Source organism: Gorilla gorilla, chromosome 3, assembly GCF_029281585.2.
Source record: "Gorilla gorilla gorilla isolate KB3781 chromosome 3, NHGRI_mGorGor1-v2.1_pri, whole genome shotgun sequence".
Taxonomy (NCBI): Eukaryota; Metazoa; Chordata; class Mammalia; order Primates; family Hominidae; genus Gorilla; species Gorilla gorilla.
In genome coordinates, this window is record NC_073227.2 from 119,468,259 (window position 1) to 119,495,544 (window position 27,286).

The 27,286-nt window shown below is 41.7% G+C and overlaps 1 long non-coding RNA gene across 5 annotated transcripts in view; it reads left to right on the forward strand.

The window, feature by feature from the left end:
- LOC129533264 (uncharacterized) overlaps window positions 1-27,286 on the forward strand; it is a 46,045-nt gene that overhangs the window by 9,316 nt on the left and 9,443 nt on the right. Inside the window, exon 1 of one of the 5 annotated variants that reach the window (XR_010133435.1) lies at window positions 6,184-6,304. The exons of 3 other annotated variants lie outside the window; for them this stretch is intronic. This is a non-coding gene — a long non-coding RNA (uncharacterized lncRNA). Of the gene's footprint in view, window positions 1-6,183; window positions 6,305-17,751; window positions 17,962-27,286 lie in introns of those variants that run through there. One more of the 5 variants, XR_008679362.2, reaches the window with a different exon arrangement.

Consider the following 27,286-nt stretch of genomic DNA (forward strand, 5'->3'; position numbering starts at 1 on the left):
ATGCGGTGTTTGGTTTTCTGTCCTTGCGATAGTTTGCTGAGAATGATGGTTTCCAGCTTCATCCATGTCCCTACAAAGGACATGAACTCATCCTTTTTTATGGCTGCATAGTATTCCATGGTGTATATGTGCCACATTTTCTTAATCCACTCTATCATTGATGGGCATTTGGGTTGGTTCCAAGTCTTTGCTATTGTGAATAGTGCCGCAATAAACATACATGTGCATGTGTCTTTATAGCAGCATGATTTACAATCCTTTGGGTATATACCCAGTAATGAGACGGCTGGGTCAAATGGTATTTCTAGTTCTAGATCCTTGAGGAATCGCCACACTGTCTTCCATAATGGTTGAACTAGTTTACAGTCCCACCAACAGTGTCAAGTGTTCCTATTTCTCCACATCCTCTCCAGCACCTGTTGTTTCCTGACTTTTTAATGATCACCATTCTAACTGGTGTGAGATGGCATCTCATTGTGGTTTTGATTTGCATTTCTCTGATGGCCAGTGATGATGAGCATTTTTTCATGTGTCTGTTAGCTGCATAAATGTCTTATTTTGAGAAGTGTCTGTTGGCTGCATAAATGTCTTATTTTGAGAAGTGTCTGTTCATATCCTTTGCCCACTTTTTGATGGGGTTGTTTGATTTTTTCTTGTAAATTTGTTTAAGTTCTTTGTAGATTCTGGATATTAGCCCTTTGTCAGATGGGTCGATTGCAAAAATTTTCTCCCATTCTATAGGTTGCCTGTTCAGTCTGGTGGTAGTTTCTTTTGCTGTGCAGAAGCTGTTTCATTTAATTAGATCCCATTTGTCAATTTTGGCTTTTGTTGCCATTGCTTTTGGTGTTTCAGACATGAAGTCCTTGCCCATGCCTACGTCCTGAATGGTACTGCCAAGGTTTTCTTCTAGGGTTTTTATGGTTTTAGGTCTAACACTTAAGTCTTTAATCCATCTTGAATTAATTTTTGTATAAGGTGTAAGGAAGGGATCCAGTTTCAGCTTTCTGCATATGGCTAGCCAGTTTTTTCAGCACCATTTATTAAATAGGGAATTAGTTCCCCATTTCTTGTTTTTGTTAGGTTTTTCAAAGATCAAATGGTTGTAGATGTGTGGTATTATTTCTGAGGGCTCTGTTCTGTTCCATTGGTCTATATCTCTGTTTTGGTACCAGTACCATGCTGTTTTGGTTACTGTAGCCTTGTAGTATAGTTTGAAGTCAGGTAGCATGATGCCTCCAGCTTTGTTCTTTTTGCTTAGGATTGTCTTGGCAATGCGGGCCCTGTTTAGGTTCCATATGAACTTTGAAGTAGTTTTTTCCAATTCTGTGAAGAAAGTCATTGGTAGCTTGATGGGGATGGCATTAAATCTATAAATTATCTTGGGGAGTATGGCCATTTTAATGATATTGATTCTTCCTATCCATGAGCATGGAATGTTCTTCTATTTGTTTGTGTCCTCTTTTATTTCGTTGAGCAGTGGTTTGTAGTTCTCCTTGAAGAGGTCCTTCACATACCTTGTAAGTTGGATTCCTAGGTATTTTATTCTCTTTGATACAATTGTGAATGGGAGTTCACTCATGATTTGGCTCTCTGTTTGTCTGTTATTGGTGTGTAGGAATGCTTGTGATTTTTGTACATTGATTTTGTATCCTGAGACTTTGCTGAAGTTGCTTATCAGCTTAAGGAGACTTTGGGCCGAGACGATGGGGTTTTCTAGATATACAATCATGTCATCTGCAAACAGGGACAATTTGACTTCCTCTTTTCCTAATTGAATGCCCTTTATTTCTTTCTCCTGCCTGATTGCCCTGGCCAGAACTTCCAAAACTGTTGAATAGGAGTGGTGAGAGATGGCATCCTTATCTTGTGCCAGTTTTCAAAGGGAATGCTTCCAGTTTTTGCCCATTCAGTATGATATTGGCTGTGGTTTTGTCATAAATAGCTCTTATTATTTTGAGGTATGTCCCATCAATACTTAATTTATTGACAGTTTTTATCATGAAGGGCTGTTGAATTTTGTCGAAGGCCTTTTCTGCAACTATTGAGATAATCATGTGGTTTTTGTCTTTGGTTCTGTTTATATGATTGATTATGTTTATTGATTTGCATATGTTGAACCAGCCTTGCATCCCAGGGATGAAGCCGACTTGATCATAGTGGATAAGGTTTTTGATGTGCTGCTGGATTCTGTTTGCCAGTATTTTATTGAGGATTTTTGCATCGATGTTCATCAGCGATATTGGTCTAAAATTCTCTTTTTTTTGTTGTGCCTCTTCCAGGCTTTGGCATCAGGATGATGCTGGCCTCATAAAATGAATTAGGGAGGATTCCCTCTTTTTCTATTGATTGGAATAGTTTCAGAAGGAATGGTACCAGCTCCTCCTTGTACCTCTGGTAGACTATGGCTCTGAATCCATCTAGTCCCGGACTTTTTTTGGTTCGTAGGCTATTAATTATTGCCTCAATTTCAGAGCCTGTTATTGGTCTATTCAGGGATTCAACTTCTTCCTGGTTTAGTCTTGGGATTGTGTGTGCGTCTGGGAATTTATCCATTTCTTCTAGATTTTCTAGTTTATTTGTGTAGAGGTGTTTATAGTATTCTCTGATGGTAGTTTGTGTATCTCTGTGGGATCGGTGGTGATATCCCCTTCATCATTTTTTATTGTGTCTATTTGATTCTTCTGTCTTTTCTTCTTTATTAGTCTTGCTAGCAGTCTATCAATTTTGTTGATCTTTTCAAAAAACCAGCTCCTGGATTCATTGATTTTTTGAAAGGTTTTTTTGTGTCTCTATCTCCTTCAGTTCTGCTCTGATCTTAGTTATTTCTTGCCTTCTGCCAGCTTTTGAATGTGTTTGCTCTTGCTTCTCTAGTTCTTTTAATTGTGATGTTAGGGTGTCAATTTTAGATCTTTCCTGCTTTCTCTTGTGGGCATTTAGTGCTATAAATTTCCCTCTACACACTGGTTTAAATGTGCCCCAGAGATTCTGGTATGTTGTGTCTTTGTTCTGTTGGCTTCAAAGAACATCTTTATTTCTGCCTTCATTTCATTATGTATCCAGTAGTCCTTCAGGAGCGGGTAGTTCAGTTTCCATGTAGTTGAGAGGTTTTTAGTGAGTTTCTTAATCCTGAGTTCTAATTTGATTGCACTGTGGTCTGAGAGACTGTTATAATTTCTGTTCTTTTACATTTGCTGAGGAGTGCTTTACTTCCAACTATGTGGTTAATTTTGGAATAAGTGTGATGTGGTGCTGAGAAGAATGTATATTCTGTTGATTTGGGGTGGAGAGTTCTGTAGATGTCTATTAGGTCCACTTGGTACAGAGCTGAGTTCAATTCCTGGATATTCTTGTTAACTTTCTGTCTCGTTTATCTGTCTAATATTGACAGTGGGGTGTTAAAGTCTCCCATTATTATTGTGTGGGAGTCTAAGTCTCTTTGTAGGTCTCTAAGGACTTGCTTTGTGAATCTGGGTGCTCCTGTATTGGGTGCATATATATTTAGGATAGTTAGCTGTTCTTGTTGAATTGATCCCTTTACCATTATGTAATGGCCTTCTTTGTCTCTTTTGATCTTTTTTGGTTTAAAGTCTGTTTTATCAGAGACTAGGATGGCAACCCCTGATTTTTTTTGTTTTCCATTTGCTTGGTAGATCTTCCTCCATCCCTTTATTTTGAGCCTATGTGTGTCTGCAGATCAGATGGGTCTCCTGAATACAGCACACTGATGGGTCTTGACTCTTTATCCAATTTGCCAGTGTTTGTCTTTTAATTGGAGCATTTAGCCCATTTACATTTAAGGTTCATATTGTTATGTGTGAATTTGATCCTGTCATTATGATGTTAGCTGGTTATTTTGCTCATTAGTTGATGCAGTTTCTTCCTAGCCTCGTCGGTCTTTACAATTTGGCATGTTTTTTCCAGTGGCTGGTACTGGTTGTTTCTTTCCATGTTTAGTGCTTCCTTCAGGAGCTCTTGTAAGGCAGGCCTGGTGGTGACAGAATCTCTCAGCATTTGCTTGTCTGTAAAGGATTTTATTTCTCCTTCACTTATGAAACTTAGTTTGGCTGGATATGAAATTCTGGGTTGAAAATTCTTTTCTTTAAGAATGTTGAATATTGGCCCCCACTCTCTTCTGGCTTGTAGAGTTTCTGCTGGGAGATCAGCTGTTAGTTTGATGGGCTTCCCTTTGTGGGTAACCCGACCTTTCTCTCTGGCTGCCCTTAATATTTTTTCCTTCATTTCAACTTTGGTGAATTTGACAATTACGTGTCTTGGAGTTGCTCTTCTCAAGAAGTATCTTTGTGGTGTTCTCTGTATTTCCTGCATTTTAATGTTGGCCTGCCTTGCTAGGTTGGGGAAGTTCTCCTGGATAATATCCTGCAGAGTGTTTTCCAACTTGGTTCCATTCTCCCCATCACTTTCAGGTACACCAATCAGACATAGATTTGGTCTTTTCACATAGTCCCATATTTCTTGGAGGCCTTGTGAGTTTCTTTTTACTCAGTTTTCTCTAAACTTCTCTTCTTGCTTCATTTCATTCATTTGATCTTCAATCACTGATACCCTTTCTTCCAGTTGATCAAATTGGCTACTGAAGCTTGTGCATGCGTCCCGTAGTTCTCCTGCCATGGTTTTTAGCTCCATCAGGTCATTTAAGGACTTCTCTGCACTAATTATTCTAGTTATCCATTCGTTGAATCTTTTTCAAGGTTTTTAGCTTCTTTGCAATGGATTCGAACATCCTCCTTTAGCTTGGAGAAGTTTGATCATCTGAAGGCTTCTTCTCTCAACTCATCAAAGTCATTCTCTGTCTAGCTTTGTTCTGTTGTTGGCGAGGAGCTGCATTCCTTTGGAGGAGATGAGGCGCTATGATTTTTAGAATTTTCAGCTTTTCTGCTCTGGTTTTTCCCCACCTTTGTGGTTTTATCTCCCTTTGGTCTTTGATGATGGTGATGTACAGATGGGGTTTTGGTGTAGATGTCCTTTCTGTTTGCTAGTTTTCCTTCTAACAGTCAGGACCTTCAGCTGCAGGTCTTTTGGAATTTGCTGGAGGTCCACTCCAGACCCTATTTGCCAGGGATCACCAGTGGAGGCTGCAGAACAGCGAATATTGCAGAACAGCAAATGTTGCTGCCTGATCGTTCCTCTGGAAGCTTCGTCTCAGAGGGGTACCTTGTCGTGTGAGGTGTCAGTTGGCCCCTACTGGGAGGTGCCTCCCAGTTAGGCTACTCGGGGGTCAGGGACCCACTTGATGAGGCAGTCTGTCCATTTTCAGATCTCAAGCTCCATGCTGGGAGAACCACTACTCTCTTCAAAGCTGTCAGACAGGGATGTTTAAGTCTGTAGAAGTTTCTGCTGCCTTTTGTTCAGCTATGCCCTGCCCCCAGAGGTGGAGTCTACAGAGGCAGGCAGGCCTCCTTGAGCTGCAGTGGGCTCCACCCAGTTCGAGCTTCCCGGCTGCTTTGTTTACCTACTCAAGCCTCAGTAATGGCGGGTGCCCCTGTAGTTTATTTCAAGTTTTCTTCCACCATGCCTGGCTTCATTCTGCCAATCTGCGAAGATACTTGATATAATTTTGATATTTTAATATTTATTGAGACTTGTTTTGTGGCCTATCATATGACCTATCTTGGAGAATGTTCCATATGTTGATGAGAAGAATGTATATTCTGCAGTTCTTGGGTAGAATGCTCTGTAAATGTCTGTTAGGTTCATTTCTTCTAGAGTGTAGTTTAAGTCTGCTGTTTCTTTGTGGACTTTCTGCCTCAATGATCTATCTAGTGCTGTCAGTGGGATATTGAAGTCCCCCATTATTATTGTGTTGATGTCTATCTCATTTCTTAGGTCAATTAGTAATTATTTTTTTGAATGTGGGAGCTGCAGTGTTGGTGCATACAGAGTTAGGATTGTAATATCTTCTTGTTGGAATGATCTTTTTATCATTATATAATAATCCTTTCTGTCTTTTTTTGGTTGTTGCTTTAAAGTCTGTTTCATCTGATATAAGAATAGTTACTCCTCCTCACTTTTGGTTTTCATTTGTGTGGAATATCTTTTACTATCCCTTTACTTTGAGTTTATATGAATCCTTATGTGTATGTGGGTTTCTTGAAGACAGCAGTTATTTAGTTTGTGATTTTTAAAGTCAGTTCTGCCAACTTACATTATTATTATTTTTTGAGACAGGGTCTGGCTCTGTCACCCAGGCTGGAGTGCAGTGGCAAGTTCATGGCTCACTGCAACCTCCACCTTCTGAGGTCAAGCCATCCTCCCACCTCAGCCTCCTGAGTAACTGGGACTACAGGTATGTGTCACCATGCCAAGCTAATTTTTGTATTTTTGGTAGAGACGGGTTTCACCATGTTGCCTAGGCTAGTCTTGAACTCCTGGGCTCAGGCGGCCCACCTGCTTTGGCCTCTTAAAGTGCTAGAATTACAGGTGTGAATCACCATGCCTGGCCTCATTCTGCCAATCTGTATCTTTTAAGTGGAGCGTTTAGGCCATTTACATTCAATGTTAATATTGAGATGTGAGGTACTGTTCCATTCACCATGTTAATTTTTACCTAGATACTTTGTTTTTTCATTGTGTTGTTTTATAGCCCTTGTGAATTTTCAGGAGGTTCTATTTTGGTGCATATTGAGCTTTTGTTTGAAGACTTAGAACTTCTTTTAGCATTTCTTGTGGGGCTGGTCTGATAGTAACAAATTCACTCAGCGTTTGTCTAAAATGACTTTATTTTTTCTTCATTTATAAAACAGTTTTGCTACATACAGAATTCTTAGCTGACAGTTATTCTGTTTAAGAAGGCTAAAGATAAATCCCCAATCGCTCTGGCTTGTAAGGTTTTTGCCGAGAAGTCTGCTGCTAGTCTGACAGGTTTTTCTTTATAGGTTACCTAATGCTTTTGTCTCACTGCTCATAGAATTCTTTCCTTCATATTGACTCTAGATAGCCTGATGACTATATGCCTTGGTGATGATGTTTTTGCAGTGAATCTCCCAGGAGTTCTTTATAATTCTTGTATTTGGATATCTAATTCTCTAGCAGGGCCAGGGAGGTTTCCCTCAATTATTCCCTCAAATAAATTTTCCAAACTTTTTGCATTCTCTTCTCCCTCAGGAACACCAATTATTTTTAGATTTGACCATTTTGCACAATCTTATATTTCTTCATGACTTTGCTCATTTGTTTTTATTCTTTTTTCTCTATTTTTATGTGACTGTGTTAATTTGAATGCCTTGTCATTGAGTTCTGAAGTTCTTTCCTCTCCTTGTTCTAGTCTACTATTGAAACTTTCCACTGCATTTGGTAATTCTGTAAGTGTGTCTTTCATTTCCAGAAGTTCTGATTGACTTTTCTTTAATATATCTCTTTAGAAAATTTTTTATTTATATCCTGAATTTTAAAAAAAGTTTCTTTATATTGGTTTTCACCTTTCTCTGGTATCTCCTTGGATAGCTTAGTAATCAACCTTTTAAATTCTTTATCTTGTACTTCAAAGATTTAATCTTGGTTTGGATTCATTGATGAAGGGCTAGTGTAATGTTTTGGGGGTGTTATAGAACCCTGTTTTGCCATATTACCAGAATTACTTTTGTAGTTCCTTCTCATGTTGGTAGACTATTTTTCATGATTATTCTTGAATTTATTTTTGCTTTGACTGTTTTTTTAAATTTCTTTTTCCCCCCTTAAGGTTGTGACTTTTATGTTTATAGTTTACTGTAGCATAATTTGGCTCTTGGTGCTCTCAGGGGTGAAGACTGTCTATGAGTTACTTAGTTACAGAGAGTCTTTGTATGGTGAATTTCTCAGATGCTGGTTGTAGCAGCAATGTGCTCAGTGTGTAAGCAAGTTCCCTCTCTCCTATAGTGTTGAAATGGCAGAGGTCTCTTGAAGCTTATCTAATTCCCCCATGTTGTACACTTATTAATTATTTTTTTCCCACAGTATTATATTTACTGGGTTGAATAGTTCAGACTTCAGCCCAGTAGGAGAGCTTTCCACAGGTGAAAACCAGCTGTGGCTAAAGCAGGTGGGTAAATGCAATACCTAATGGTGGGCAGAGGTCCCAGACTTGACAGATGTGACTGGGGGAGCACTCAGTGAAATACACTGAGGTCTTCTCAGAGAGAAGAACCAGAGCCACTTCACCTCCCCTGCCAGGCCCACAGGAAAGCTGTTCACCTCTCAGACACACTCCTGACCCAGTGTTCTGGCTATTCAAATCAGAGAGGTACCTCCTTTCATCTGCAGGAATATTGATGTTCCAAGTGGAGAGAAACTGTGACTCTGCCTCCTGTGTAGGCCTGCATTTGGAGGGTGCTCCTTCTGTGGGGATGCAGTCACCTTGAAGTGTTCCAGAGAGGTCTGTAGGTGCATCCATACCGAGCTCTTGTGAGAAAAGCCCCAGCTGTATCTACAGTGGTGGATAAGGGGAAAAAGAAATCTTCTCCAAGACTCTTCATGAGCACCAGGGCTGCCTGATTGTGGAGGTGGAGCTGCACACTTTCCCTGCTGAGCCCAGTACCGCCAACTGTGCCTCTGCTGAAAGAGACTTCCCACCAGCAGAAAGATTTGGGACTCAAGGCCTGCTGTCTGGGTTCTTTTGTCTTAGGTGATGTTCCTTGATGTGGTAAACTTCTCCTTCCTCTAGGAGTAGAAGTCCCTGTGAATGCTGTTGCTCCAATGGGTCTAGCTGCCCATTCCAGGCTGGTGCAGGTGAATGTCTGCAAGAGGTCTAGAGATATGACCTGTCATTAAGTCTCCCAGCAGTGGGTACCAGTACTAGCTCTGATGGGGGTGCCAGGGGAGTGACATAGACTCAGTGAGATTCCTTGTTAATAGATAGCCTTAGTGTGTTGGCTTTCTCAAATGCTCGTTGTAGTAGTAATGAAGAGTTCATGTGGACAGACTCAGGGCCTCCTGGTTAGCCAGAGTGCTGCAGGCAATGGTGATAGCTGAGGTCATGCACACGTTTTATCCTTCCTGGGTGCAATGTTATTCTACCTTGAAATGCTGTAATGCTGTGTTGATTGGCCTCCAGCCAGGAGGTGGCACTTGCAAAAGAGCACCAGTTGCTGTAGTAGCAGTGGGATTTTTGTTTGCCTTATGTTACCCAGGAGCAGTAATCTGGTTTTTCATGTGATAGGTAGGGCCATAAAGCTTCCAAAAGTTTCTATCCTTTGTTTTAAGCTACCAGGGCTAGTGAAGGGGGAAAGTGAGGTTGGGGTTTTGTCAGGCAGGCTCGTGCTTTTACTCTCCACGTGTGGAGCAGCCCAGGTGTGAGTTGTGGGGTGGTTCTCTGGCTACTGGGATAATGTTCCAGAGAGAAGCATTACTGCTTCTGCTGCACAGAAGCGTTTGTGCAGGGAGTGAGGAGTAACAGATGCCAGTAAACCTCACCTAGCTCCTCAGCACTTGGTAAGCCACATCTCAGACCCACAGTTTTCTGCTAGCAGCAGCGAGCTAAGTTCCAGGCATCTATGCTCAGAACTCAAGACTTACCCAGCCGTACACTTTCCCAGTGGAGAGGGCAACCATGGCTTTGAGGCCTTGCCCCTCCCAGTTTTCCCACAGAGCCAGGGTGTCTAGCTCCTGTGCTCATGGCTGCAGCACACTTGCCACTTGCCCCTTGGTTCTGTCCAAGGATGTTCTTCCCCACTTGAGGTTATATTGTGAAATTCAGTTGAGAGCTTCTTTCAACCAGTGACTACTGCCTGAGTAACTTGGCAGAGTTCCATGAGGTCCCCTATGAGGCAAAATAAGGAATAGCTTCCCCCAGTTTGTCCTGGACACTGGGAATAAATTGAAGGATCCTTCTGCTGCCATTTCTACTTTTAGTTTTCTCACTGCCCCCTAAATGAGTTCCAGTGCTGAGTTGCACTAATGCCTTCCCTCTTGGCCTGGATTTCCAGTTTCCCCAGTGGGGGTGTATATCCTGGAGGCAATCTCTCACTGTCTCACTCTCCGGAGACTTACAGTTTTCCACCTGGCTCATGGTGTAGGCTACAGCCTGTCACTTCTTTTAAATAATCTACGAATTTCAGTTTCCCTGTTAAGTTCCTGCATTGTTTCTTGGAAAACAGTTCACAGCATGAACATCTGCACACTATCATGTCTTTCCAAGTGGGAGAGGCATGCTAACACTGCCTCCAATCTGCTATCTTGGAAGACAAAAATCTTTTGCCCATTTTAAAATTAGATTCTTAGATTTTTTTTTCTATTGAGATGTTTGAGCTCCTTATGTATTCTTGTTATTATTCCCTTGTCAGATGGAGAGTTTGCTAATATTTTCTCCCATTCTGTGGGCTGTCTCTTCACTTTGTCGATTGTTTCCTTTGTCGTGCTGAAGCATTTTAACTTGATGTGATCATTTCTGTCCATTTTGCTTTGTTTGCCTGTGCTTTTGAGGTACTAAAGAAATTTTTGCATAGACCAATGTCCTGGAGAGTTTCCCCAAAGTTTTCTTTTGGTAGTTTTGTAGTTTGAAGTCTTAGATTTACGTCTTTAGTTGATTTTGATAGATTTTTGTATATGGTGAAGATAGAGATCTAAATTTATTCTGCTGCATATGTATATTCAGTATTTTTGTTGTTTTTTGAGACAGGCTATCACTCTGTCACCAAGGTTGGAGTGTGGTGGTAGGATCATGGCTCACTGCAGCTGTGATCTTCCGGGTGCAAGTGATCTTTCCATCTCAGCTTCCTGAGTAGCTGGGACTATAGGCATGCAGTACCATGCCCAGCTAATTAAACAAAAATTTGTAGAGACAGGGTTCCACACTGTTTCCCAGACTGATCTCTAACTCCTGGGCTCAAGTGATCCTCCCACCTCAGGCTTCCAAACTTTTTTTTTTGTTTTCAACTTTAATTTTAGGTTCAAGGGGGTATATGTGCAGGTTTGTTACATGGGTAAATTGCATGTTGTGGGAGTTTGTTATACAGATATTATATTATCTTATATTATATATTATATATTATACAAATAATTATGTCACTCAGGTAAGCAGCATAGTACTGATAGGTAGTTTTTTTATTATTATGCTTTAAGTTCCAGGATACATGTGCAGAATGTGTAGGTTTGTTAGATAGGTATACATGTGCCGTGGTGGTTTACTGCACCTATCAACCCATCATCTAGGTTTTAAGCCCAGCATGCATTAGGTATTTGTCCTAATGCTCTCCCTCCCCTTGCCCCCAACTCTTCAACAGGCTCTGGTGTGTGATGTTCCCCTCCCTGTGTCCGTGTGTTCTCATTGTTCAACTCCCATTTATGAATGAGAACATGCAGTGTTTGGTTTTCTCTTCCTGTGTTAGTTTGCTAAGAATGCTGGTTTCCAGCGTCATCCATGTTCCTGCAAAGGACATGAACTTATCCCTTTTTATGGCTGCATAGTATTCCATGGTGTATATGTGCCACATTTTCTTTATCCAGCCTATCATTGATGGACATTCGGGTTGGTTCCAAGTCTTTGCTGTTGTAAACAGTGCCACAATAAACATACGTGTGCATGTGTCTTTATAGTAGAATGATTTATAATCCTTTGGGTATATACCCAGTAATGGGATTGGAGGGTCAAATGGTATTTCTGGTTCTAGATACTTGAGGAATCGCTGCACTGTCTTCCACAATTGTTGAGCTAATTTACAGTCCCACCAACAGTGTAAAAGCGTTCCTAGTTTTCCTCATCCTCTCCAGCATCTGTTGTTTCCTGACTTTTTAATGATTGCCATTCTAACTGGCATGAGATGGTATCTCTTTGTGGTTTTGATTTGCATTTCTCTAATGGCCAGTGATGGTGAGCTTTTTTTCATAGATTTGTTGGCCACATAAATGTTTTCTTTTGAGAAATGTCTGTTCATATCCTTTGTGCACTTTTTGAAGAGGTTTTTTTTTTCTTGTAAATTTGTTTAAGTTCTTTGTAGATTCTGAATATTAGACCTTTGTCAGATGGATAGATTGCAAAATTTTTCTCCCATTCTGTAGGTTGCCTGTTCACGCTGATGATAGTTTCTTTTGCTGTGCAGAAGCTCTTTAGTTCAATTAGATCCCGTTTGTCAATTTTGGCTTTTGTTGCCATTGCTTTGGTGTTTTAGTCATGAAGTCTTTGCCCATGCCTATGTCCTGAATGGTATTGCCTAGGTTTTCTTCTAGGGTTTTTATGGTTTTAGGTTTTAAATTTAAGTCTTTAATCCATCTTGAGTTAATTTTTGTATAGGGTGTAAGGTGAGGGGTCCAATTTCAGTTTTCTGCATATGGCTAGGCAGTTTTCCCAGCAGCATTTATTAAACAGGGAATCCTTTCCCCATTTCTTGTTTTTGTCAGGTTTGTCAAAGATCAGATGGTTGTAGATGTGTGGTGTTGTTTTTGAGGCCTCTGTTCTGTTCCATTCTTCTATATGTCTGTTTTGGTACCAGTACCATGATGTTTTGGTTACTGTAGACTTGTGTAGTTTGAAGTCAGATAGTGTGATGACTCCAGCATTGTTCTTTTTGCTTAGGATTGTCTTGGCTATATGGGCTCTTTTTTGGTTCCATATGAAATTCAAAGTAGTTTTCTCTAGTTCTGTGAAGAAAGTCAATGGTAGCTTGATGGGAATAGCATTGAATCTATATATTCTATATATTACCTTGGGCAGTATGGCCAGTTTCATGATATTGATTCTTTCTATTCATGAGCATGGAATTTATTATTATTATTATAGTTTAAGTTCTAGAGTACATGTGCACAACGTGCAGGTTTGATACATAGGTATACATGTGTCATGTTGGTTTGCTGCACCCATCAACGACGTCATTTACATTAGGTATTTCTTCTGATGCTATCCCTCCCCCAGCCCCCCACCTCCTTACAGGCCCCAGTGTGTGATGTTCCCCGCCCTGTTTCCAAGTGTTCTCATTGTTCAATTCCCACCTATGAGTGAGAACAGAGCATGGAATATTTTTCCAATTGTTTGTATCCTCTCTTATTTCCTTGAGCAGTGGTTTGTAGTTCTCCTTGAAGAGGTCCTTCACCTCCCTTGCAAGTTGTATTCCTAGGTATTTTATTTTCTTTGTAGCAATTGTGAATGGGAGTTCATTCATGATTTAGCTCTCTGTCTATTATTAGTGTATAGGAATGCTTGTGATTTTTGCACATCAATTTTGTATCTTGAGACTTTCCTGAAGTTGCTTATCAGCTTAAGGAGTTTTTGGGCTGAGATGATGGGGTTTTCTAAATATACAATTATGTCATCTGCAAACAGAGGCAATTTGACTTCCTCTCTTCCTATTTTAATACCCTTTGTTTTTTCTCTCTCTTGCCTGATTGCCCTGGCCAGAACTTCCAATACTATGTTGAATAGGAGTGGTAAGAGAGGGTGTCCTTGTCTTCTGCCAATAGGTAGTTTTTAAAACCTCTCCCTTCTCCCTGTCTATACCCTCAAGCAGGTCCTGAGTCTATTGTTTTCTTCTTTGTGTCCATGTGTGCTCAATATTTAACTCCTACTTATAAATGAGAACATGCAGTATTTGGTTTCTGTTTGATGAGCATCTAGATTGATTCCATGTCTTTACTATTGTGAATAGTGCTGTGATGATCATACAACTGCATATGACATTATGGTAGAGTTTCTTTGGATGTATACCCAATAATGAGATTGCTGGGTCAAATAGTAGTTCTAAGTTCTTTGAGAAATCTCCAGAGTGCTTTCCGCAGTGGCTGAACTAATTTACATTGCCACCAGCAGTGTATACGCATTCTCTTTTCTTTGTAATCTCTGTAGCATATGTTATTTTTTGAATTTTTAGTCATAGCCATTCTGACTGGTGTAAGTGGTATCTCTTTGTAGTTTTGATTTACATTTTCCTAATGATTAGTGCTATTAAACATTTCTTCATATGCTTGTTGGCTGCATATATGTCTTCTTTAAAAATGTCTGTTCATGTCTTTTGCCCACTTTTCTATAGGGTTGTTTGTTTTTGCTTATTGGTTTACATTCCTTATAGATTAGGATTTGGATCTGGATATTAGAGCTTTGTCAGGATGAACTTCATCAGATGCATAGTTTGCAAATATTTTCCCTCATTATGTGGGTTGTGTGTTTACTCTGTTGATAGTTTCTTTTGCTGTGTAGAAGCTCTTTAGTTTACATAGGTCCCATTTGTCAATTTTTGTTTTTAGCATCTTTGTCATGAAGTCTTTGCCAGGGCCTTTGTCCAGAATGGCATTTCCTAGGGTTTCCTCAAGGATTTTTATAGTTTTAGATTTTACAGTTGAGCCTTTAATTCATCTTGAGTTGTTTTTTGTATATGATTTGAAGAAAGGATCCAGTTTAATCTTTTGCATATGGCTAGCCAGTTATCCTGGTACCATTAATTGAATAGGGAGTTCTTTCTCCATTGCTTGTTTTTGTCAACTTTGTCAAACATCAGATGGCTGTAGGTGTGTCGATTTATTTCTGAGCTCTCTATTCTGTCTCATTGGTCTATGTGTCTGATTTTGTATAAGTACCATGCTGTTTTAGTTACTCTAGCTCTATAGTATAGTTTGAAGTTGGGTAGGGTGATGATTGCAGCTTTGTTCTTTTTGTTTGGGATTGCTGTGTTGGTTAATATTAGGGGTCAACTTGATTGAATTGAAGGATACCTACATATCTGGTAAAGTGTTTCTGAGTGTGTCTGTGAGGGTGTTTCCAACATTTGAGTCAGTGGACTGAGAGAGGAAGACCCACCCTCATTATGGGTGGTCACCACCCAACTGGCTGCCACAGCAGCTAGAACAAAGCAGGTGGAAGAAGGTGGGATAAGCCAGCTTGTGGAGTCTTTCCTCTTTCTCTGTGCTGGATGCTTCCTTCCATTCTTCCTGCCCTTGGACATCAGACTTCAGGTTCTACAGCCTTTGGACTCTTGGACTTACACCATTGGTTTGCCAGGGGCTCTTAGGCCTTCTGCCACAGACTGAAGGCTGCACTGTTGGCTTCCCTACTTTTGAAGCTTTTGGACTTGGACTGAGATACTACTGGCTTCTTTCTTCCTCAGCTTGAAGATGGCATATTGGGGGACTTCATCTCATGATCGTGTGAGCCAATTCTCCTTAATAAACTCTCTTTCATATATACATATATCCTGTTAGTTCTGTCCCTCTGGAGAACCCTAATACAATTGCTTTGGCTATTCAGGCCCCCCTTTTTTTTTGGTTCCAAATGAATTATAGAACGGTTTTTCTAATTCTGTGAAGAGTGTCATTGGTGGTTTGATAGGCATAGCATTGAAACTGTAAATTACTTTGGGCAGTTCGGCCATTTTAACAATATTGATTCTTCCTATCCACAAGCATGGGATGTTTTTCTGTTTGTTTGTCATCACTGATTTCTTTCAGCACTGTTTTGTAATTATCATTGCAAAGATCTTTCACCTCCATGGTTAGCTGTATTCCTAGGTGTTTCATTTTTCTTGTGTGACTCTTGTGGATGGGATTGCATTCTTGCTTTGACACTCAACTTGCATAGTGTTTGTGTACAGAAACGCTACTTGTTTTTGTATGTTGATTTTGTATTCAGAAACTTAACTAAAGTTGTTTGTCAGATCTACAAATTTTTGGACAGAGACTATGTGGTTTTATAGGTATAGTATATCATCTGCAAACAGATTGTCTGACTTCTTCTTTTCTTGTTTGGATACCTTTTATTTCTTTCTCTTGCTGATTGCTATGGCTAGCACGTCCAGTACTATGTTGAATAGCAGTGTTGAGTGTGCGCATTTTTGTCTGTTCTGGTTCTCAGTAGAAGTGCTTCCAGCTTTTGCACATTCAGTATGATGTTGGCTGTGGATTTTTTTTTTTTGAGATGGAGTTTCACTGTCATTGCCCAGGCTGGAGTGCAATGGCATGATCTCAGCTCACCGCAACCTCTACCTCCTGGGTTCAAGTGATTCTCCTGCCTCAGCCTCCCGAGTAGCTGGGATTACAGGCATGTGCCACCATGCCTGGTTAATTTTGTATTTTTAGTAGAGATGGGGTTTCTCCATGTTGGTCAAGCTGGTCTCGAACTCCCAACCTGAAGTGATCCGCCCACCTCAGCCTCCCAGAGTGCTGAGATTACAGGCAGGATCCACCATGCCTGGCCTGGCTGTGGATTTGTCATAGACAGTTCTTATTATTTTGAGGTATGTACATTTAATGCCTACTTTTTTGAGGGTCTTTCACACAAAAGGATGTTGAATTTGATCAAAAGCCGTTTCTGCATCTATTGATGCTGAGACCTGCTCAGGCGGGGAGACCCTAACCCAGCGGTGCTAGAGGAATTAAAGACACATAGAGAAATGTAGAGGTGTGGAGTGGGAAATCAGGGGTCTCACAGCCTTCAGAGCACAGAGCCTCGAACAGAGATTTACCCAAGTATTTATTGACAGCAAGCCAGTGATAAGCATTGTTTCTATAGATTATAGATTAACTAAAAGTATTCGTTGTGGGAAACAAAGGGATGGGCTGAAATAAAGGGATGGGCTCTGGCTAGTTATCTGCAGCAGGAGCATGTTCTTAAGGCACAGATCACTCATGCTATTGTTTGTGGTTTAAGAACGCCTTTAAGTGGTTTTCTGCCCTGGGTGAGCCAGGTGTTCCTTGCTCTCATTCTGGTAAACCCACAACCTTCCAGCGTGGGCATCATAGCCATCAAGAACATGTCATAGTGCTGCAGAGGTTTTGTTTATGGCTAGTTTTGGGGCCAGTTTATGGCCAGATTTGGGGGGGCCTGTTCCCAACACATCCCCCTTCTTTGATTTGCAAAGTGATAAAAGCAAAGGCAGCTTTGTCACAGTGAGCTACTGCTTGCAGGAGTCAGGATCCACATCTGCAGACTATACAAAGACAAAAAACACACATTAAAAACACAATCATCATTGAAATCACAGAGCTTCCAAGTGTTTTATCCATTTTAATGGGTTGCTAGCTGCTAATCTGTCTGCAGCTCCTTCAAACACTCCAGTTCCTGGCATTAAGGCCAGGTGTGCCTGGGATGCTTTAAATATTTGTTGTTTTAATTTCGCAATATCTAAAGACAAGTTTGTAGAGTTTCCTTCTAGATTTTTTTTATTCTTTCCCAAATTTTGATCTTATTAAGAGCTATTAATAGTTTCCACAAATCTTTATGTTTAGTTCCTACAATGGGTCATATCATTTGAGGATGAGGTGCTACTATATGGCCATAGTTCCAGATAATAGGAACTCTTGCCATACTTCTTACCATTTCTACCATCTGACTGTTTTGTTCAGACTAGCTGAACATAGTGTGGCCATGGCACGCAGACTGAGAGGTGCAATTCAGGCTAAACATCCTCTTAGGGGACCAATCAATAATAATTCCTAGGAATCATTGTGCAGCACCTCTGCCTAAACAAGTTTTGCAATGCAATCTTCCTGAACAAGTACGTTCATTTTTTCTGGCCAGGTTCAATTTTGTTTACAAATAGGTTTTTGAGAGCAGTATGCCTTAATTATAGGAGCAGATTTATTATGATAAATACTGAGATCAGAAAGCATTTGTAACTGTGTCATAAAGTGACTACATCCAGGCATTATTGCCAGCTAAGATAGATAAATATGACAAATAAGTATAATTGTTCTCTGTGTCAGCCCTTGTTGAAGGAATACACATGGCAATGGTGATCTCCGCTATCATAGCTACCATTAAATTACTCATTGTGACCAGTTGTCCCACTTTCCTCAGGTTTCCTTCTGCCATCTGTGACAGCTTCTTGATCTGTCCCCAGGTTGGTGGCTGTGTTCGATGGGTGTTGCTCGTGACAGTTGGGGTCCTCTTCAGCATCAGTCTCGACATGGCTGCAACTGGGGAGTCCTTGGGATCCTCCCAGAATCTCTTCCTCAGCATCTGGCTCATGATAAGGTTTCAGGTGTCTTGATGGTATCCAAATCGGCTGTTGATTTTGGCCTGGAGAAACACAAGCATAACCTCTACCCCAGGTTATTATTTTACCTATTTCCCAACTTTTTGTTATTGGATCTCTCCACCAAACCAGTTGTTCTGCTTCTGTCTTTGCAGCTGGTTTCTGTAGATGCTGTTCAGCTGCTGATAATATCTGGCCTTTAGGCAGGCTCAAAAAATTTAAAGTTAATAATGCTAGATTCAATTGTATATGGGCCACCCCATAATCCCTGTTTCTCCTCCTTTTTTGTTTTTATCATCAGTTGTTCATCTGTATGAAATTGTAACTGAGCATTTTCAATTAATTGTGTGGAATGAACCACGTATGAAGAATCAGAAATCACATTAATAGGCATATCAAAAGCATTCAATACCTCAATTACAGCTACAAGCTCTGCTTTTTGAACTGAAGTATAGGGCGTCTGGAAAACTTTACCTGTCGAGCCAGAATAAGAAGCTTTGCCATTACTAGACCCATCTGTAAAAACATTCTCAGCACCTTCAATTGGTTTAAATTTGGTAATTTTAGGGAGAATCCAATTAGTTCATTCCAAAAATTGAAACAGTTTCATTTTTGGAAAATGATTATTGAGAATTGTTCAGTAACCAAGTCCTCTAAAGCCTCCAGTTTCTCTTTACTCAGTGGCCATTGTTCTATCCAAACTCGCCTATCTGTTAACCATTTTAAAGGTATAGGTTCTGGAGGCTTAACAATGGCTGCCATAAAAAATGATATCCTAAACCTTGGCAGGAACTTTGTCTTTCTGCTTGAAGCAGTCCTTTCAAACCTTGCAAATTTTTTCCTAGTCCCATACCAGAGTCATACCCCATTTCATGCATCGTATGTTGACTTTGAGGGCTATATAATAGTTCAGCAATTAGAACTTGTGCTCTCCATTGTTGTAATAAATCTCTCCCCCATAAATTTATAGGTACAGAAGTTATAACTGGTTGAATAGTCCCAGGTAATCCATCAGACCCTTCACAATGCAAAATATAGCTACTTTGATATACTTCAGAGGCTTTACCAACTCCAACTATGTTAAATTGAGTGGGTGGAATTGGCCATGCAGATGGCCAGTGCTGTAGAGAAATGATTGAAATGTGCATTTCTCTATCTACCAAACCTTTAAATTTCTTCCCCTGAATAGTTATTTCACAGGTAGGACGTTTATGAGTAATTTGATTTACCCAGTAAGCTGCTTTGCCTTGTTAATTTGTGCTTCCAAATCCTCCTGTTCATTTAATTTAACTTTTCCCTATTCCCAGATATGACGCAATCAGGAGCTGTGCTATGCGCTCTCCTGGCTCTGCCTTCCAGAGAACAGAAGTAGATATAACAATTTGAATTTTGCCATTGTAATCTGAATCAATGACTCCTGTTTGTACTTATACCCCTTTTAAACTTAAACTAGACCTTCCTAAAAGTAATCCTATCATTCCTGCTGGCATGGGTCCACAGACTCCTGTTGGGACCTTTTGCAGGGGTTCCCCAGGCAGAAGGCTCACAGCTTTTGTGCAGCATAAATCTACTGCAGCACTACCAGCTGTGCTGGCGGACAGACATTGTATATGGGTGAGGGAATGGCCTGAGCTGGAAATGCCCCAGTTTGGAATGGGGCCCAGGATGGACCCCTCCTGGCATTTCCTGAATTTAAAAGGAAAAGGCTCAAACATAGCTATAATATTTCCTGTTGATCAGGTGGGTGTATTCTAACACAGAACTGCCAAGCCTCTAAATCACCCTCTCATCTAGCTTGCTGGATTCCTGCCTGAATAGAACTGAGAGCAGTCACTCAAGGCGCCACTTGAACAGTCACTGGGGCAACTACTTTTTGCCTATTGTCCTCCGGTGGTGGGTCAGGCCACTCTTTCTTCAAAATAATAATGAGGAGGTGCAGAAGGGTAGGGGTGAACCTCTCCCCCCTTTGCCACTTTAGCTTTAGCTGGCAAACAAACCTGCTCTGTCACTTCTTCTGTTACTTCGTTATACTCTCCTTCCCCCTTATTATTAGTGTGAAAAGGTTCCAAGGTGGAATGAACCAGAGCCCACACTTGTCCCATTGTTACCCTGATGCTTCTGAGCTCCCCTTCTTACTCACCATGAGGATTGCTTTAAGAGTACTTGGGTGTCCTCCAGCTTAGTTCCATGTTCTCCAGCCGTCACTCTGGTGACCCTTCGACCTGGATACGAGCCCCCACATATAGGCACCGCTTGCCGAGACCAGCTCAGTTGGGGAGACTCTAACCCAGTGGTGCTAGAGGAATTAAAGACACACACACAGAAATACTGAGGTGTGGAGTGGGAAATCAGGGGTCTCACAGCCTTCAGAGCTCAGAGCCTTGAACAGAGATTTACCCAAGTATTTATTGACAGCAAGCCAGTGATAAGCATTGTTTCTATAGATTATAGATTAACTAAAAGTATTCCTTATGGGAAACAAAGGGATGGGCTGAAATAAAGGGATGGGTCTGGCTAGTTATCTGCAGCAGGAGCATGTCCTTAAGGCACAGATTGCTCATGCTATTGTTTGTGGTTTAAGAACACCTTTAAGTGGTCTTCTGCCGTGGGTGAGCCAGGTGTTCCTTGCCCTCATTCTGGTAAACCCACAACCTTCTGCATGGGTGTCATGGCCATCACAAACATGTCACAGTGCTGCAGAGATTTTGTTTATGGCCAGTTTTGGGGCCAGTTTATGGCCACATTTTGGGGGGCCTGTTCGCAACACATTGATATCATCATATGGTTTTTGTTTTTAGTTCTGTTTATGTGATGAACCACATTTATTGATTAGAATATGTTGAACTAGCCTTGCAGTTTTTGGATAAAGCCTACATGATTGTGGTGGATTACCTTTTTGATGTGCTGCTGGGTTTGGTTTGCCAGTATTCGGTTGAGGACTTTTACATCTATGTTAATCAGAGTTATTGGCCTGAACTTTTCTTTTATTGTTGTGCCTTTGCCAGGTTTTGGTATCAGAGTGATCCTGGCCTCATAGAATGAATTCGGGAGGAGTTCCTCCTCCTCAATTTTTTGGAATAGTTTCAGCAGGAAGGGTACCAGCTCTTCTTTATACATTTGGTAGCATTTGGCTGTGTATTTGTCTGGTCCAGGACCTTTTCTAATTGGTAGGCTTTTTAATTACTGACTCAATATCAGAACTCATTATTGGTCTGTTCAGCATTTCAATTTCTTCCTGATTCAATCTTTGGAGCTTGTATCTTTCCAGGGATTCATCCATTTCTTGTAAGTTTTCTAGTGTGTGTGCATAGACGTGTTCATAATAGTCTCTGAGGGCTTTTTTGTGTTTCTATGGGGTCGGTGGTAATGTCCTCTTTGCCCTTTCTGATTACGTTTACTTGTATCTTCTCTCTCTTTTTTCTTGATTAGCCTAGCTAGTGATCTGTCAACATTTTTATGTTTCGCTGCCATCCTAGAAAGGGGCTACAGTGCTGCAGGTGTCCACTTTCAGGTGGTGCCTGCATATCATGCAGAATCATCTGTGAACCAGGCCTTAGTCTTCTCTTTCTCTGTCAACTTATCATAGGGAACTCCCCATGAGGCCTTCAGGGCAGGCTGGTGGAGATAAGGCAGGGAGGCAGGAGTGGAGACTATGGGCATTTGAGCCACTTCCTCATGTAACTTACTTTTGCCTTCAGGACCTGCTCAAGCCTGATCACGTATATACCACTTCCATTTGATGATGGGATGCACCTGTACATGACCCACTTTATGGCTAGATGGGTCAGAAAGCACCCAGTTCATGATAGGCAGTTCAGGTCGCATGGTGACTTGATGACCCATAGTCAAACATTCAGTTTCCACCAAAGCCCAGTAACAGGCCAAGAGCTATCTCTCAAAAGGAGAGTAGTTATCTGCAGAAGATGGCAGGGCCTTGCTCCAAAATCCTAGATGCTCTTCTGTGATTCATCTACGGGAGCCTGCTAAAGGCTCCAGTCACCATCCTATCTGCCACTGACACCTCAAGCACCTTTGGATCTGCTGGGTCATATGGCCCAAGTGGCACAGCAGCCTGGACCTGTTGCAGAACCTTCTCCTGTTCTGGACCCCACTCAGAACTGGCAGCCTTTTGAGTCACTTGATAAATGGGTCAGAGTAACACAACCAAATGCGGAATGTGTTGCCTCCAAAATCCAAATAGGCCCACAGGGTGTTGTGCCTCTTTCTTGGTTGTAGAAGGGGCCAAATGCAGTAACTTATCCTTCACTTTAGAAGGAATACCTTGACAGGCTCCACACCACCAGGACCCTAGAAATTTTTACTGAGGTAGAAGGTTCCTGAATTTTAGTCAGATTTATTTCCTATCCTCTGGCACACAAATGTCTCACCAATAAGTCCAGTGTGTTTGCTACTTCTTGCTCACTGAATCCAGTCAACCTAATGTCATCAATATAATGCACCAGTGTAATATCTTGCAGAAGCTAAAAGCTATCAAGGGCTCTCTGAATAAGATTATGACACAAAGGCAGAGAGCTGGTAAACCCCTGAGGTAGGACAGTAAAAGTATACTGCTTGCCTTGCCAGCTGAAGGCAAATTGCTTCTGGTGGGCCTTATGGACAGGAATGGAGAAAAAGGCATTTTCCAAATCAATGGCTGCATACCAGGTATCAGGATATGTGTTAATTTGCTCAAGCAATGAAACTACAATTTCAATTGTGTCACCCCAATTGGAGTCACCACTTGGTTAAACTTGCAATAATTCATTGTTATTCTCTAAGATCCATCTGTCTTCTGCACAGGCCAAATAAGAGGGTTGAATGGCTATGTGGTGGGAATCACCACCCCTGCGTCTTTCAAGTCCTTGCTGGTGGCACTAATCTTTGCAGTCCCTCCAGGGATGTGATATTGTTTTTGATTTACTATTTTTATAGGTAGAGGCAGCTCTAATGGTGTCCATTTGGCCTTCCCACCATAGTAGCCCTCACTCTACAAGTCAGGGAGCCAATGTGGGGGTTCTGCCAGCTGCTAAGTATGTCTATGCCAATTATGCATTCTGGCACTGGGGAAATGACCACAGGATGTGTTCAGGGACCCACTGGACCCACTGTAAGTCAGACCTGAACTAAAACTCCATTAATTACCTGACCTCTGTAACTGCTACTTTAACTGGAGGACCACAGTGATATTTTGGGTCCCCTGGAATCAACATCAGCTCAGAGCCAATGTCCAGTAGTCCCTGAAATGTCTGATTATTTCCTTTTCCCCAGTGCAGTTACCCTGGTAAAATGCTGGAGGGCTCCTTGGGGAAGGATGGGAGAAAGGTTCACTGCATAAATTGTTGGTAATGTAGTGGGGTCCTTTCTTTCTTTTTTTTTTTTTTTTTGAGATGGAGTCTCGCTCTGTCACCCAGGCTAGAGTGCAGTGGGGCGATCTCGGCTCATTGCAAACTCTGTCTCCCAGGTTCATGCCATTCTCCTGCCTCAGCCTCCTGAGTAGCTGAGACTACAGGTGCCCACCACCATGCCCGGCTAATTTTTTTGTATTTTTGGTACAGACGGGGTTTCACCATATTAGCCAGGTGTGGGGTCCTTTCTTAAGAAGACTTGGCCTCCCCGCCTCTGCCTCCTGGGTTCAGGCGATTCTCCTGCCTCAGCCTCTCAAGTAGCTGTGATTACAGGCATACTGTGGCCACCCTGATTGGCTAACTGGGTTTCTCCATGTTGGTCAGGCTGGTCTCGAACTCCCGACCTCAGGTGATCCACCCGCCTTGGACTCCCAAAGGGCTGGGATTATGGGCATGAGCCACCGTACCCGTCTTGGTTTTAATTTTTATCTTAAATTTATTTTTAGTTTTGTTTTCAGAGATAGGGTCTCACTCTGCTTGTAGTGGTAGAATCAGAGCTCACTGCAACTTCAAACTCCTGGGCTCCAGTAATCCTCCCTCTCCAACCTCCCTAAGTAGGTGGGAGCAAGTTTGTCCAAACCTCAGTCCACAGGCTGCATAAGGTCCAAGACAGCTTTGAATGCAGCCCAACACAAATTTGTAAACTTTCTTAAAACATTATGGTATTTTCTTTCCAATTTTGTTTTTTCTAGCTCATCAGCTGTTGTATTTTAGGGAGAGATGGGGGTCTCACTGTGTTGCCAGGCTGGTCTCCAACTCCTGGCCTCAAGCAATCTTCCCACCTTGGCTTCTCAATGTGCTGAGATTACAGGTGTGACCACTCTCAGCCCATTTGCCTGTTAATGGGTATTTGCATTCCAGGTTTTGTTTTGTTTTTTTCTGAGACAGGATCTTGTTGTGTCACCCAGGTTGGAGTGCAGTGGTGCGATCATGGCTTACTGCAGCCTCCATCTGCCAAGCTCACATGATTGTCCTTCTTCAGCCTCCCTAGTGGCTGAGATTGCTATGTATTTTTAGTAGAGACAGGGTTTCGCCATGCTGCCCAGGTTGGTCTCCAACTTCTGGCCTCAAGCAATCCTCCTGCCTTGACCTCCCAAAGGGTTGGGATTACAGGCAATTACAAATACAGTTGCTATGAACATTTGTGTACAAGTCCTTCTGTGGACATATGCTTTCATTCCTTTTGAGTAAATACCTAGGGATGGAACATCTGAATCACATGCAAATAAATATATGCTTACCCTTTTAAGAAACTTCCTAAGTTTTTTCCAAAGTGGTTGTACCATTTCATATTCCCAATAGTAGTGTATGAGTTTCAGTTGCTCTATGTTCTGACAAATTCTTGGTATGACTAGTCTTTTGGAATTTACCATCAAATAGGTAGGGTATGTTGTTGAGGTTTTAATTTGTATTTTTCTCTTAATCTGTATTTCTCTAATGACTAATGATACTGCATATCTTTTCATGCCTTTATTTGTCATTGATATATGGCTTCTTTGATGAAATGTCTCTTCAAACCTTTTGCCCATTTGTTTTTTGGGTTATTATTGAGGTACGAGAGTTCAAAAAATAGACACTCTGGATATAATTTTTTTTTTTTGAGACAGAGTCTTGCCCTGTCGCCCAGGCTGGGGTGCAGTGGTGTGGTCTCGACTCACTGCAACCTCTGCCTCCTGGGTTCAGGTGATTCTCCTGCTTTGGCCTCCCGGGTAGCTGGGACTGCAGGCACCTGCCACCATGCCAGGCTAATTTTTGTATTTTTAGTAGAGACAGGGTTTCACCACATTGGCCGGGCTGGTCTCAAACTCCTGACCTTGTGGTCCGCCCACCTGGGCCTCCCAAAGTGCTGGGATTGCAGGCGTGAGCCACCTCGCCTGGCCTGGATACAAATTATTTACCAGGGCCCAGCGTGGTGGCTCACGCTTGTAATCCTGGCACATCGAGAGGCTGAGGCAGGTGGATTGCTTGAGTCAAGGAGTTCGAGACCAGCCTGGGCAACATGGGGAAACTCCATCCTCTATAACAAATACAATAATTAGCCAGGCATGGTGGTGCACACCTGTGGTCCCAGTTACTAAGGAGGCTGAGATGGGAGGATTGCTTGAGCCTGGGAGGTCAAGGTAGCAGTGAGTCGTGAGCATGCCACTATACTCCAGCTATTTTGAGACACAGCAAGACCCTGTCTCAAAAAAAAAAAAAGAAAGAAAGAAAAGAAAAAAAGAAAGAAACAAAACACACTCACATTCTTATCCCATACATGATTTGCAAATAGCTGCTTCAGTTTTTGGCTTGTCTTTCCATTCTCTTTCTGGGAATGCAGTGAGCTATCATACTCCTGGGCTCAAGTGATCCTCTGCCTCAGCCTCTCAAGTAGCTGGGACTGCATGTGCATGCCACCATGCCTGACTCAAATATTTTTGATGCTGTTGTAAATGGTATTTTAAATTTCAATTTCAGATTGTTCATTGCTGGTGTACTACAAATGCAATTGACATTTGTGTATTGATTTTATGACCTGTAGTCTTGGTCATTTATTTGATCTGATAGTTTTTTGTAGATTTTGTGCCAGAGTTTTCAATAAATAAAACAATAAAACCAGTTTTACTTCAAAAAAAAAAAAAAAAAAAAAAAGACCTGGGCTCCCCTTCATTCAAGAGGTTCTGGGTCTGTAAACTGGCCCAAGTCTGGAAATTGCTTGAGGGGCTGTGATTCTCTGTTTTTGTAACTCAAATTAGTCTTTTGTCCATTCGACCTGAAAGTTTTCTGCTTATATAAATTAAGTAGGAATGCAGTAGGTTTCCTATCAATTTTGCTTCTAGGAACACCATGATTAATTAGCCAATGCCAGAGCTCTACATGAGGCAGACTATTCTGATTGCTGCTTTGCCTTTGCTGTCGATTACAGTAGTTACGCACACCTTGCCTTTAATGGTTGAGTGCCACCACTTGGCCCCTGCCACCTCAGGATCCAATTATTCCCATTGTATTTAAATTTTGTAATTGAGTGACTATCAATCCCACTGTTAGATCTGACATACAGTGAAGAGCAATCACAGGGCTCTTCCAGGATGCAAGTGCTACCCTCGCAAATCTATTTCACAAAGCATTGGTTACAGGTATATCTTCTGTACCCTCCCAGTTGGGATGAGTAGATCTAAAGTGACTAATCCGCTCCACCATCCCAATTTCTGTGAGCCTTTTGATCCTCTCCTCTACATTAAGCCAAGGGAGATCAGGCATTTCCAGCTTGCTCACAGTGGGCCATCTTTTAATCCATATTTCAGCTAACCAAGCAAATAAATTATTAGAACCTTTTTTAACTCCCCAAGCTGCAACATTAACTGCAGAATCCCTACTTAGTAGGCCCAAATCAATAAATTCAGCCTGACCCAATGCTATGTTCCTTTCACCATTATCCCACACCCTTATTATCCATTCCCATGCCTGTTCTCCAGATTTCTGCTTATATAAATTAGAAAACCCAAGCAGTTCTTTTTGAGTGTAGTGCACCTCCCCATGGGTCACACTCAACCTTACCTCTAGGGGTCTGTTGGGACTTTAGTCTAATTATAGGTCTAGAAGCAAACAGGGGTGTTGGGGGTGGCTCCTGAGGTGAATCAACATTATCTTGCCTGGCAACTGCTTCAAGGGGGGCCATCACTGCTGCCTCAAGCAGTGCAGGGTATATCTCTTCAGACAAAGGTGGAAAGGCTGATGGCAGCATGGGTTGGGGAGGGGTGTTGCCACTGCTGGAGATGGGGAAGCTGTTTCTTCTGGCAAAGAAGGTTCATCAGAGTTTACAAGCTCAGTGTCCCCAGCTTCATCACAGTCGTCCCACACATCCCCATTCCAAGTTTCAGGGTCTCATTCTTTTCAAATCAATGCCCTCACTTTAACAGGAGACACCTGGTGGGGCTCTGCATGCACCTATCATTGCAGGTCAGCCACTCGCATGATAAGAGCTTGTGTCTGTTTTTCCACAATTTCAGCTCTTGT